Raw genomic sequence first — 14,899 nt, forward strand, 5'->3', positions numbered from 1 at the left:
TTGGGGAATGCTCTCTCTCTCTCTCTTAAGATATTGGTTTCTCACTCCATTCAAATCCACACTCCAAACACGGCGGGACATCTCTCCTTTTTCTCCATCTTCACCTACATGGAAGCTGAAGGTGCTTCCGTGAGGCTCTGTATTAGCACTCTCTCAGGTAGGCAGCAAGATTGAAGACCTCTTCCTGCTCTCAAGCACTCACATTTATACCTCCACTTATACCACATGACATGACAGACTAATACATCTACATGCAGGCAGTGATTTTATTACTATTAACCTCTCAAGCGCCACAGCTGTGCAACGCACACACTGGATATGACAGGACAAGCTTTGCACAGTGCATCTACATAGGACAAAACATGTATGACCTTTATGGGGGGACCAGGATGGTGTACTGGGCCACTACACAATGATTCTCCACTAGAAGCATATGACATTTTTACATATATCATCCAAAAACTCCATGTGACTCTGCATGAAACTGGATGCATTTGTAGGTAAAGTAAAGCCCCGCTGCACTACAAGCTCTACTATAATTCCCTAGCAATAACACAGCTGTGTGCATGAAGCCTAAGACAAAACATTTCCTCCAAAAACAGCAGTTCTCTATATGATGTAGTGCAGTATGTGTTATATGGAAAGTGCATAAAAATACTGACTGCTGCACTTTAATTATACGGGCAGCTTCAGACGGGCGTATGCACAAATATGCTCGCCGTTATGGAGGGTATTACCGCATGAAATAGTCAAAATTCTTTTTTTTCTACCATTCAAGTTTCAGGTTATTGAACGCAAGTACAAAAAAAAAAAAAGCAGGAGGATAGGTCCGGCAGTATCGTTTTTTCACGTGTAGTATTAAGGGGCGAGAATCCTGACAGTGGGAATTGAACCATTGAAATCGATAGTTTTGTTTCGTCCTGTTTTGCGGGCGTGATTTTCACAGCCGCAAAATGGGACAAAATCACGGCCATCTGTTTAAAGGGGTTGTCCCGCGCCGAAACGTTTTTTTGTTTTTTTCAATAGCCCCCCTGTTCGGCGCGAGACAAACCCGATGCAGGGGTTTAAAAAAAAAAAAACGGATAGTACTTACCCAAATCCCCGCGCTCCGGTGACTTCTTACTTACCTTGCGAAGATGGCCGCCGGGATCTTCACCCTCGGTGGACCGCAGGTCTTCTGTGCGGTCCATTGCCGATTCCAGCCTCCTGATTGGCTGGAATCGGCACACGTGACGGGGCAGAGCTACGAGGAGCAGCTCTCCAGCACGAGCGGCCCCATTCAGAAGGGAGAAGACCGGACTGCGCAAGCGCGTCTAATCGGGCGATTAGACGCTGAAAATTAGACGGCACCATGGAGACGGGGACGCTAGCAACGGAGCAGGTAAGTGAATAACTTCTGTATGGCTCATAATTAATGCACGATGTATATTACAAAGTGCATTAATATGGCCATACAGAAGTGTATACCCCAACTTTGTTTCGCGGGACAACCCCTTTAAGCTCTGAGAGGAAGAATTGAATAACACGACTGCTGCCAATCTGGTTTTCTCACTTCTGATGTCATTACAGCGCCAGTCCAGCACTTAGCGGAACAACGGAGTCATTTGAGACAGAGTGGTAACTACAATATAGTCTCTTCTTATACACGGTGAACTGACAACGGTCTGCGGGCAGAGAAGGGGTCAAGCAGGTTGGAGGCACTCTATCTATACTTTCTCCATCTTTTACTGCCATAGTTATCAGATTTTGTAAAACTTTATTTAAGTCAGTATTCACCTTCGATTTTGTTTTCAACACTACAGGAATATTTCACAATCACAGCTATATATATGTAGGCCACATTTGGGACCACAACACAAGAGGTTCTACTTTCAAAAAAATTCTGGTTGTTGTCTGATCTATACATTTGTTTCTAGCGGCACCTAGTGGTGCAGTGAGATATTTCAAAAACTTAGTGCCTTGACGGGATACTGAAAGAAAACGTTAGATCCCTATTGGAATTATTCAGAAGGAAAACATTAAAACTGCCTAAAAAATCTTGTTCCCTATGTATTACACAAGGGCTATCTGCTGGGTCCAAGGTGTTGAACTTGGCGTTAAGTAATCTTTTTCCTGCTTCATTGTTTGCCTGCTGGAGTATTTATTTAATGTCTTTCAGTAATCGTAAATAAAAGGATCTGCTTGGGTAAGGTGACCAGATTTTTCCAGGGTCAAAGCAGGACAGATGGGTGTGGTCAGGGGCGGGGCTTATCACAACATTACCTCAGTCATTATAAAAAGTAAAGGGCCACCTCAAAAAAGACAGGGAGCAAAGTCCGTAACATTCCTCATCCAAAAAAAAACCAAAATCCATACCACTGGTGCGGATTTTGACTGTATATAGGCCAATATAAGGGACACTATTACTACTGGAAATCAGCCGCGTGCCCGCAGCTGATTTCATGCTATGCAGCGCTCCCCCTCAGGTGTAGTGGCCTCACCTGACCAGGGAGCGCTGACAGCAAGAAGCCTTCTGAGGAGGTGAGGGGAGCACTGCATAGCATAAAATCAGCTGCAGGCACGCGACTTATTTCCAGTAGTAATAGTGTCCCCTATATTGGCCCCAGTAGTAATAGTGACCACCACAGTGGACTCAGTAGTAATAGTGACCCCCACAGTAGCCTCAGTGCAAAATCTGGAACTGGGCCCCCAACTATAAAGCTTCATTGACATTATTGGTTTGTAGAGAGACTTTATGGGGCCCTTAGGGCTCCTGCGCTCAAGTGCGACCACACCCTCTGCACCCCCTATACTTACACCCTACTGGCCCCTATATCGGACTCAGTAATAATAGTGACCTGTACAGTGATTTCAGTAGTAATAGTAACCGCTGTATTGGCCTCAGCAGTAATAGTGCCCCCCACAGTAGCCTCAGCAGTAATAGTAACCCCCACAGAGTTGCCTCAGTGGTAATATTGACCCCCACAGTGGCCCCATAAGTAATAGTCCCACTTTAAACCCTGGGAAAAGTGGGGCACAGGGTCCCACCTAAATCGGGATGTCTGGTCACCTTAGCTTCAGTCGAAAGGACATTTAAACGTCAGAAGTCACCGGTGGGATCCTCCTATGTTGGGGGCTTACGCTTCATGATTGACCCTTTCTATTACTTGCATAGAGTTCAGTAGAGAAGTCCACATGCCAACACAGCCAGTGCTACATTGATATTGGTTATAAGATCTCCATTCTTATGATTGGTGAGGTCCTAGACATTTATGATATGTCCCATGAATATCCCATAAAGGCTAGCTCAGGATTAACCCATTAAATGAACTAATTAGAGATGAGCGAGCATACTCGCTAAGGGCAATTGCTCGAGCGAGCATTGCCCTTAGCGAGTACCTGCCCGCTCGAGAGAAATGGTTCCGGTGCCGACGCGGGGAAGCGGTGAGTAGCTACAGTCAGCAGGGGGGAGCGGGGGGGAGTGAGGGAGAGAGGGATCTCCCCTCCATTCCTCCCTGCTCTCCCCTGCAGCTCCCTACCCGCCGCCGGCACCCGAACCTTTTCTCTCGAGCGGGCAGGTACTCGCTAAGGGCAATGCTCGCTCGAGCAATTGCCCTTAGCGAGTATGCTCGCTCATCACTAGAACTAATCAGTCATTCCATGGCGATCCAGATCCTTGCCTCGGGTACCATTATACAATTCCCATGCACAAATCTGCCTTTGTGTTGAATTTTTGTAGAAACATAGTAGGAAACCAGATATAACAAGTCTAAAGCTATTATCGGTTTATAGGATGGAATGCATGTAAGAGGTGTTACATTCCTGACATAGCAAGAACTCCGCAGGGCAGCATTTCCTAGAAACACATTATAATATACATATAAGCACAACAGAATAATATCCGACACCCATATTTGAAATACAGCATCCTATCATATGAGGGAACTCACCAATACAGTATATCCAGTGCAATGTATTGCATATCATATGAAAGCAGCTGTGAAGCAACAGATGTCTACAGGGAGATGTTAGCTTAGCATATTGCATAATAATAGAAGCGGTTATCTACTGGTACCAGGCTGGGGCATACAACGAATTCATAGGAGCCCATAAATTCAGGAGAGACAAAAAATAGACAATCAAAGCCAAAGAGGCTCAGCCTTCAGCTATAACTTCTATGGCACTTCTGGCTCCAACCCCAATGTGGACGGAGCAGTCAACATCCGGCCTGCTGCAATGAGTGCAGAGGCTGAGATCAGATGATCGTTGGGGATCCTGAAAGGGTAGACTGTCATGATCAACAGATAGGTCACCAATATGCGATACCCCTTTGACTGCATCTTCGACAAGATGGACACCCCAAAAATCATGTACAGACAAGAGAAAAAGAATTCTGCATCCCAAATATAAAGGAAGATTATATAAAAAAATGTGTCAGTTTCTGGTTTTAATTATTAAAAATATATACGTGATACAGTTTATTTAGTAGTATAATTGTCATGTTCTCTCCCACAATGCATTGCTCTTTGGTAACACGAAACCAAAAGAATGATTTTATCCTGTTAAATGTCAATTAAACATCGTAACATTTAAAATCAGTAATACAATGTATTTACAGAAGTGCTAAACTTTTTAAGTCAACTGAAACTGTGGAATATTGTAAAATGTGGTTCTAGAGAGAAATTCTATCTACTGTGACAGCTGTGGACGGGCTGCGAATCGGACGGCTTGCATTGGAAATCCGCCCTTAAACAGAGCATGCTGCTGCTCATGTGCAGGGAAAAGCGATTTTTCTATAGCATGATATGGGCAGCATTTGCTACGGAATCCGAAGGCCGATGCCCACTCTGGATTCTACAATGCAAATACACCCGTGGGCATTAGACCTAAGGGTGCTTTCACATCTGCGCTCAGAGTTCCATTTTCCTGCCCTGTTTGGGTAGCAGGGAAGGAAAATCTGTCTCTGGGGTCTGTCTGCTTTCCGCCCGGCTGCCCAGCTTTTGGACAGAAGAAAAAGAGCTGCATGCAGTGCTTATACTTATAGAATTGTGAGCCGATTTGGGGATGGAGCCTCTGATCGGAGGATCCAATGCAGATGTGAATCCGGCCTTAATGTCCTTATTATTCACCTTCTAGTATAATAACAGGGTTACTGGTCAGTTCTGTGAAAATCTGTGAAAATCTTTCCTGGCTTTTCATTGTGCAGCATATTAATGTGTACAGCTCAGGAACCCCGTGTGCAGCGTCCCACAGGAGCGGGACAGGAGCAGGCCTTGTTACGGGGCTCTACCATCTCCTCCCCTAGGGGTAGCACGGGACCTGCCCAAGTTACTGCTGGTAGAGTTTCACGGGGTAATCCAAAATGTGGTTTACGTTAAAGTCCTGTCACTTATGACGCCACCATTCCTTCTTCGGTAGAAATAAGTAGTCCACACACAGGGAAACATTTAAAGCAAAGCTGGGAATGGCTTTAGAATTATTTACAGTCCAACAGTAGTATACATATGCCAGCAGGAAAATGGTGCAGAACACAAAGTGGTGTGACAGGGAGGATTCACAGGATGACAGACGAGTCCACAGTCCCTGTTTCCGGCCACTCTCCTTCATTCTCTTCAGCTCTCTATTAATCACAACACTCAATTTGGAGAACGGGCACTCCACGCTGCATGGTGGCTCCTCTCACACTCTCAGTCCTCCAGATTAGTAGCATGGAGGCCTGGGTGAATTGGGCCTAGGATGAGCTGATATGAATCTCTCAGCCTCTTTCATTCTGGACCACACAGAGCAGACAGTGTCTGTGTGGCTCACTTGCAGAACAGCACTCCATTCCTTTCTTCTCTCTTGCAAGCACATACTAGACTCTCTCTCTTGCACACACCTTGCAATCAAATATATATATATATATATTGCATGATATACATGACACACAACAAGCTACATTTTTCAAACATCCCGCATACCAGACAGTTAACCCATTCAGTGCTGCAGCTATGAAATACACTTCAAAAACTTGCAACACAGAAGACACTGACAACACATAGGCACAAGACAAATGCATTCACACTTATGGAGGGGCCCCGTTAACTCTGGGCCACTACGCATGAAAAATCTCTGCACCCTCCGAAGCAGTCCACATGGATCAGTCTGAGGAGCTGTTTGATCATTTGGTGTCATGGATGTCAACTGGGCAGTCCAAACAACCATGGGGAGAAGACCAAGATATTGAATGCATTGATACCCAATAGTTTTTTCCTCTGAATAGAAAGATGAGGGTGGGTCACTGCATGCAGTCAGCCCTCCATAGGCAATGTGTACTCAGTGGGATGTGGAAACGGAGGTGTGAGCCCCCAGTGCTCACTGTGGCATAGAATACACTCAAGAGAAGAAGGACAACAAAGAAGTAGAGGAGGTGGAAGTGCAGTGTCCGAGGAGCAGGCCCACAGCCGAGAAGACAGAGGGGTAGAGAAAGGCCTTGTCACAGGGCTCTACCATCTCCTCCCTCTAAACGTAGCCCGGGACCCGACCACGTTACTGCTGGAAGAGATGACATGGATATCAACCGGGGTTTATCTGTAGTCCAGTTGTCACTCGTGACACCACCGTTCCATCCTCTTTAGCAGATCTCTCAGATGTAATTAAGTCCACACACAGGGTATTTTTTGATCGAGAACCGGGAACAGTCGATTCTGTTCGTTTACTTAAACTCTTACAATTATATCCAAATAAACAGTCTTTGTACAGAAACAAATTACTGTGGAGTAACAGGGAGGATTCTCGGGGCATTTGTATAATTCACAGTCCAAGTTATCTGTGAGAGTTCTCTCCTGGCAAACTCTCTCTCTGTCTGTTTTGTCATACACTCATGTTCTTCTCGCTCAGTAGCAGGTTTCCATTCCTCCGGATGCATGCGGTACCGGTGCTGTACACCCACGCGTTTTCATCATGTCCGGGTGTTCACTCTCTCTACAAATGGAGGCCATAGGTAGTCTTTTTTCAGGGCTAGGCCCTGACGGGAACAACCGACCACCTCTTCGACTCTTCCATGTCACTTATCTCTGACTTTCTCTGACTGTTTCTGACCTTTCTCTGACTGTTTCTGACCTTTTCTGACTTTTTCTGACCTTCTTTGCCTTCTTGAAAACACACATATATAACACTATCACGTGACCGCAAACGATACATAACATTACATTTTCCAGACATGACCAGACATTAACCCATTTATTCCTGCAGACATCCAATACACCAAAATCAATGCACTCCACAAACAAGACATTGACAACGAGACAGACATGGAACATTCTGTAGGGGCCCCACTGACTCTGGGCCACTACAGAAGAGGATGAAGTACTCAATCTAACAAGCAGAGACAAGGAGAGTCATCATAGCAGCTTGCAGGGGCAGGATGAAGAGGCAGATGTTGCAGGGCAGCACCCTGCCAAGGCAGCAGCAAGATCAGGCCCAGAGCTAGGCCTTCTCACAGGACTTGTGCAACTTGGGCATTCTTTGAAACCGCATGTGATGACAGAACCTCAGCACAATGTGTATGAACAGTCACATGAACTTCCACTGTATTGGCCCAGAGTTTGGCGTTCCCCCCAGCTCCTCAGAATACATGTCTTGTGTTTGTTTTGTATTACTGTCTTAAATGTGAAATGCATCAAATTTATGTGTATTAGAGTTTGCAGGCATGAAAGAGTTAATATCTGGTCATATATGGTCTTGTCTGGAAAATGTATCTATCTCTTTGACTATCTATTGGTCTGTGTCCACATGATGTGATATATGTTGAGTGAGAGGTATCTAAAGTCAGTGAGAAGATGAGGGGAGTTGGAGATAGTTAGTCGTTGGTAGTTGGAGAAGAGAGATGGAGGAAGCGGAAAGATAGTCTACCGCTCATGCCAGAGCCCAGCCATACCAGGAACCCTCCCTTCTAGAACTTACTCTTAGGGAGTATGAAAGCCCGGACATGATGGAAACGCATAGGAGTGCAGTGCAAGAACCACATGTAACCGGAGATAGAGAAGCCACAAGTGTGCGAGAAAAGTGAGTGTCCGGCAGTTAGAGACAGAGTTTTGCCGGGAGAGAAATTCTACAGATAACCAAGACTGTGGATGTACGATGCACTGAGAAACCTCACTGCTTCAACACTGTACGTGTTTTTTGTGAAAGGACTGTTCATTGTTACTTCATCAAGCGTTTAAGTAAACGGACAGGACCGAACATTCCCGCTTCTTGTTCAGAAAATACTCTGTGTGTGTGGACTACTTTATTTAAGTTGGGTGATCTGCTGCAGAAGAAGGAACGTTGGCATCACGGTGACAAAACAGGACTGAAAGGTAACTCAGGTTACTAAACGTTGGTCTCTCCCAGTAGTGACGAGGTCGAGTTCCTAGCCATCCACAGTGAGGAGACGGTAGAGCCCCGTGACAAGGTTATTTCTCTACCCTGCTGTCTCCTCGGCTGAGGGCCTGCTCTTCGGACGCTGCAGGTGGAGCTTTGGCTGTCATGAACAGGATAACTACCTCTGCACTAAAGAGAATTCTCCGAATAGAAACAGAGTAACTGCCTCCACGCTGAAGATTATTTTTCACAAAAAACGTGGATTTACAAAATTTTGCCACCGGCAAGATGCAAAGAACAAATCTTGCCTCCTGGGAGATGCAGAGTACAAGCAAGAAGTTTTCTTCAGAAAGGTATGTGGCCAAGATGCACTACCAACCTAAAAAGGTCTGTATAGTGTTATCGGAGAATGTAAAGTTGCCAGATTTGAATGCTCACCGGGAGAATTCTGGTAACGATATGGACTGTTGTACAAGTGTGATTGACAGTATGGATTTTCAAGATGGCACCCAGAGGAGGAGTCAGGAGTGCTGGCGAGTGAGCCACCAAAGAATGCCCAGCAGAGCAAGGAGAGCACACCAGAGACACAAATGGCTGCAGTGAAAGTGGTGAGAGGAGTGCCAGCAGGATACCTGCCACCAAAATCACAGTTTTGTTTCTTAGATGTAAGGGAGACCTTGGATTTGCTGCCCTTTGTTTCACCCGCATCCCTAGAAGCAGTAACTGAGGATGAGAAATTGGAAGAGCCAGTAAGCTCTGCTGCCTATATGGAGTTTCAAGAACTATCTGCCCCCGTATCTGCAGATATTGTTGCTTCTGCAGAAGAACATCCCCACCATTATGGAACCCTGTGTTGGAGCACTTGTGAGGCGGAATACCTCTGCTAATATTGCCCTAGGAAGGAAACGAGACTGGACTGTAAAGTTTTATCCTACCCACACTGGATTTGTGGAATCTCTATACCCGCCATGGATCCTTATCCACCAAAACAATCAGGCTGCAAAACAGGCTTTGCCAGAGCATCTGTTGTCTTATGTAGTGGAGTATGGGGACGCTAATTTCTCCTATGTCTTTGTGGATGACCGGGACAATCACCCACAGGACTTGTCTAGACCGCGACGGCAGTCTGAGGACTGTTTTGAGCCATCCCAAGCAGATAGAGACAGCAACTCTGAGGACTTTGAGGTGAGAGCTCTTCCTATGTTCATCCATAGGCATACGTTTTTGGGGAAGTAACCTGACGCCAACAGGTTACAGTACAGAGTTGGAGTCTGAAGAGGCTGTAGTACCTATGGTGAGGAAAGTGACCTGGTGCTAAAGACGTTCCGTGCCCGTTTTATACAAGGACACTGTTATTTTGTATGCCATGCTTAATAATTTTTGTCTAATGCTTATGCCTAAAGTTTCAGGGTTACGTAACGTTGTATGCATATGTTAATGAGCACAAGCAAGTATGCAGGGAAGATTAAGGCCTCTTTTACATGGGCGACAAAGTAGCGTTGCTACGATGCTACAAATTGCATGTATGAGAAGCCCATGTTTCCTGCGGGTTCCTTCACACATGCGATGTTTTGTAGCATGCAAAAACCTCATGGGTCCGGCGATATGCCCGCGACAGCAAAGGTTTTGTAGCCCATGTTTCCCTATGGAGCCTTCTTCCCTGTTGCATCGCATGAAAACGCGATTTTCGTGCGGTGCAATGCAACTTTGACAATAGGAAATCCTACTGTCAGAGCTATAATCTAAGCCCTAGCTGCAGAAAAAAAAAAAAAACCTACATCACCACAGCTGCTTTCCGGGTCCCGGCACTGATCATCTTCTTCATCTTCTGACCGGGAATTGAAAAATCCCCGCCTCCTGCAAGCACTGGCTGTGATTGGCTGACACTTAGCCAATCACAGCAAGTGCTTGATGAATGGCAGTGATTGAACCATCATCGAGCACTGGCTGTGATTGGCTAAGCGACAGCCAATCACAGCCGGCGCTTCCAGTAGCTGGGGATTTTTCAATTCCCGGACAGAAGATGAAGAAGATGATCAGTGCCGGAACCCAGGGAGAAGCTGCTGCGGCACCCCAGACAGCACGGGAGAGGTGATGTATACTTTTTTTCTTTTCTTCAGTTACAGCTTATTTTCGGGGTAGGGCTTATATTTCAACCCCCCCTCAAAAATCCTCGCATGTGATGCTACAAAGTCGCACAACTTTGTAGTGTCACATGCGACTTCGTAGCACTACAAAGTCACGGTATTGCCGCGAGAAGACGCAGCGATAGCGCATGGTGCAGCGATGCGATATCGCTGCGATTTTCTCGCAGTGATGCCGTGTCGCCCGTGTGAAGGAGGCCTTAAAGTTATTTTCAGAGATATGGTTTGCATGAATAAATGTATAATTTAATGGTATGTCTGAGTGGAGTCAGTCAGGAGGTCTAGACGCTACACCCTACTAAATCCAATTACTCCAGTGTCAGTCTTGTGTCTTATCTGTCTCAGGAGACACATCCTCATTATCATTCACAGTCAGCTCGGTTACCCGTATAGACTTTAAGCTACCACCCATCACGAGTGGAGGAAAGTGCTGCACCACCACTTGCTGCCTTGGAGAGCCCACCTGGGCAAGAGGGTAGAGAGTCAGCTTCATCCTACCTCCTCTTCCCCTGCTGTAGCTGTCTTTTACTCCATTGCCCTCCCTGTTTATGTAGCCTCTGAGCACAGAGAGGCAGTTTTGTGTAGCTCCTGACAGCTCTGCAGGCCCAGGCTTACATGTGTCTGGTTGTGCGTGACAATGGGGCCATCCTGCTGGCAGCCCTTCGCTCAGCAGTCTAACACATGTACCTTACCTGTCCTATTTGATGAACCTGGTAATACATTGACATTTCAGGCTACCACCAACTGTCTTATATGTGATGTGTGTACATAGTGTAATTCCACGTTGCATTCGTTGCAGAGGCTAAGCCAACAGCAGAGAGCGTTCACGGAGTAGCAATGGCATGTTGTTGTCACAGAAGGAGGAGGAAGTGATACCAATATCCCAACTGCTAGTCGGCCATTACTCAACGCTACAGGGAAGGTGGCTTTTGGCAAGAAAGGGGCTCATCTTCTCCAACACAATGTTCCTTCCATCCATCACTTACCTTAGCTATTTTACATATATGGTGGGACCAGATGGAGGACACTCTTAGACTTGACCTCGATGAATGTTTGCCATCACCGTTAGACACTTTAAGGCATATAAGTGAGTTTATGTTGCAGTATTTGCAGAAGGACCGTCGCATAGCCCACTTGAAAACATCAGATCATTCTTGGGCCGCCACCCTCCTTGATCCATGCTACAAGCCAAAAATGACAAATCTCATTCAGCTAGTGGAAAGTGACCTTAAAATGCAGCATTATCAGGACAGACCTGTTAAGCATCTTGAGCACACCATTTCCCCGTGGCCATAGAGATGTATCAGCAATGGATTGCAGCTCTGTGGCTCATGCGGACGAGCAGAAAGCCACCACAGCAGCACATCCATTCAGGGCAATGTAGTCATCTAAAGGCACAGCCATGGAGCAAGTGTAAAAAGTAACTAACTATAGTGTATTGCATTATTATGTATCCTCTGTTTCTCTATAAACATTTTTTATTAAGGCCGCCTGCACACGGACGAATCAGATTCTGGATGCAGGATCCAGCAGCAGAATCTGACCCTGTGCCCAGCTGGTGACCCCCACGTACCTGTCCACAGTCTTCTTATCTGTATTGCGGATGTGCTGGACAACGCACTGGCGCACATACACAGTACAGATAATGCTGCACCGCCACTAGGCGATGGCGTGGATCCCGCGACCTTTCCGCAATGATGGTTGTGGAAGGGCCACGGGTCGGACGGCTTCCATTGGCTTCCATAGAAGCTGTCCGTGTGGAATTCACCTATGAATTGAGCATGCTGCGATTTTTCCCCCCAACTGATTTCTGCTCATGGGCAGGAAAGATCACTTTTCCACAGCATACTATGGCAGGTATTTGCTACGGAATCCGGAGGCGGACACCCGCTCCGGATTCTGCAATGCAAATCTGCCCGTGTGCATTGGGCTTAAAGAAATTGTCTTACAAAAAATATACACTTATAAAAAAATGTTTCTATTCCCAGATATTCCAGTACTAGTGTTCTTGTAGATATGATACCTTTTAATGGCTAACAAAAATACATGATGTAATAATAGCGAGCTTTCGTACCAAAGCCGGAAGAAGTACCCTGCGTTGGTACGAAAGCTCGCTATTATTACATCATGTATTTTTGTTAGCCATTAAAAGGTATCATATCTACAAGATTACGTCGTTTCTCTTGCTGAGAACAATCACATTTTGCTCTACTGGCTAACACGGTACCAGATCTTTGTTTTCATTAGTACTAGTGTTAGAACAGCGCCACCTGCTGTCAATGCATTTGCATGCCCCAATTCTCACCCCATAGGTCATAATGGATATGTGTGCTGTCCATGAAATAACATGGACAGTACAAAGTCCCAAATACGCTAGTGTGCCAGGGGCCTCAGTGCTGAACCAAACACAGAAAGGCTCTTCTATAGAAACAGCAGGTGGCGCTGTTCTAACACTAGAACTGGAATATCTGGGAATAGATCTCTTTTTTATGTAAGAGTAAATGCAAAAAATGTTTAGAATTATGAGCTAAATGTAACTACAAACAATATTTTTATGATATGATCCCTTTAAATGATGACTCTAAAGCTAAAATACTTGGTGCATTCCTTTTTCATCTTTACTACCATGTCCCCTTTTTAAAGGGGTTGTCCCGCGGCAGCAAGTGGGTCTATACACTTCTGTATGGCCATAATAATGCACTTTGTAATGTACATTGTGCATTAATTATGAGCCATACAGAAGTTATAAAAAGTTTTATACTTACCTGCTCCGTTGCTAGCGTCCTCGTTCCCATGGAGCCGACTAATTTTCGCCCTCCGATGGCCAAATTAGCCGCGCTTGCGCAGTCCAGGTCTTCTCCTGTTCTCTATGGGGCTCCGTGTAGCTCAGTGTAGCTCCGCCCCGTCACGTGCCGATTCCAGCCAATCAGGAGGCTGGAATCGGCAATGGACCGCACAGAAGAGCTGCGGTCCACGGAGGAAGAGGATCCCGGCGGCCATCTTCACCGGTAAGTATAGAAGTCACCGGAGCGCGGGGATTAAGGTAAGCGCTCCGGTAAGCTTTCTTTAGGTCCCTGCATCGGGGTTGTCTCGCGCCGAACGGGAAGGGGGGGGGTTGAAAAAAAAAAAACACGTTTCGGCGCGGGACAACCCCTTTAACTTTCTGTAGGTAATATGGCTCCCAGATGCACATTCTACCCTATACAGTGTACTTCAGTTGTCTGAGCACATTGTTCTCCCTTTAAAGGGGTTTTTCCATCTTCAACTTGCCATAAAAATCTGATAGATAGGGTCTTGCCACTAGGACTTCCACCGATCCTGAGATCTGACTTTGCCAACCCCATCCCAAATGTTTCTGGTCATTGGAGGTCATCAGGAAAACAGAAAAGCTTAGAAGGACTGTCTTATAGTGTGTCTGTAACTGCAATGGAAATAGAGTAGCGCAGCCTGTGGAGATATTTCCACACTGTCAGCTACCCTGGCCATGGTGTAGAGAGGGGTTGTCTGATCTTGCCTATGATGGGTCAACATGGGAATACCCCTTTAAGTTTGGCTTCTGACTTATCTCACTATTAGCACTGATTGAACAACATGAGACTGTGTAGGGAAATAACTCACTGAGTCAGTTGTCAATTTATTCATACATTTACAGAAGGAATAACAGAGGTTTGGCATGATGCCATTGGTGTGGCATAATGATATTGGCGCTATATAAAGATTATTTATAAAGGTGCATTCCCGTGAACAATTTTCCCATGCAAGTTCCATCCAACTGCAATAAGGACAGAACTCAGAAAGAAACAGAAAATGAGAGAAAGAGAACGAGAGAGACAGAGAGAAAGAGAGAGAGAGAAAGAAAGAAAGAGAGAGAGAGAGAGAAGGAGAGAGAAAGAGAGAGAGGGAGAAAGAAGACGAGAGAAAGTGAGACAGAGAGGGAAAAAGAGAGTGTGAAGAAAAAGGAGAGAGAAAGAGAGTTAGATTGAGAGAGTGAAAGTGAGAGAGGGAGAGAGAGAGAGAGAGAGAGAAAACAAGAAAGTGAGAGGGAGAAAGAGACGAAGAGAAAGAGAGAGAGGAGAGAGAGAGAACGAGAGAAAGTGAGAGAGGGAAAAATAGTATCAGAAAGAAAGGAGAGCGACAGAGTGAGAGAGGAGACAAAGAGAACTAGAGAGAGAGAGAAGGAGACAAAGAGAACTAGAGAGAGAGAGAAGGAGCAAAGAGAACTAGAGAGAGAGAGAGAATCAGAAAGAAAGGAGAGTGACAGAGTGAGAGAGAAAGAGAGAGAGAAGGAGACAAAGAGAACTAGAGAGAGAGAGAGAGAGAAGGAGACAAAGAGAACTAGAGAGAGAGAGGAGACAAAGAGAACTAGAGAGAGAGAGAGAAGGAGCAAAGAGAACTAGAGAGAGAGAGAATCAGAAAGAAAGGAGAGCGACAGA

This window comes from Eleutherodactylus coqui, chromosome 11, assembly GCF_035609145.1.
Source record: "Eleutherodactylus coqui strain aEleCoq1 chromosome 11, aEleCoq1.hap1, whole genome shotgun sequence".
NCBI classification, from domain to species: domain Eukaryota; kingdom Metazoa; phylum Chordata; class Amphibia; order Anura; family Eleutherodactylidae; genus Eleutherodactylus; species Eleutherodactylus coqui.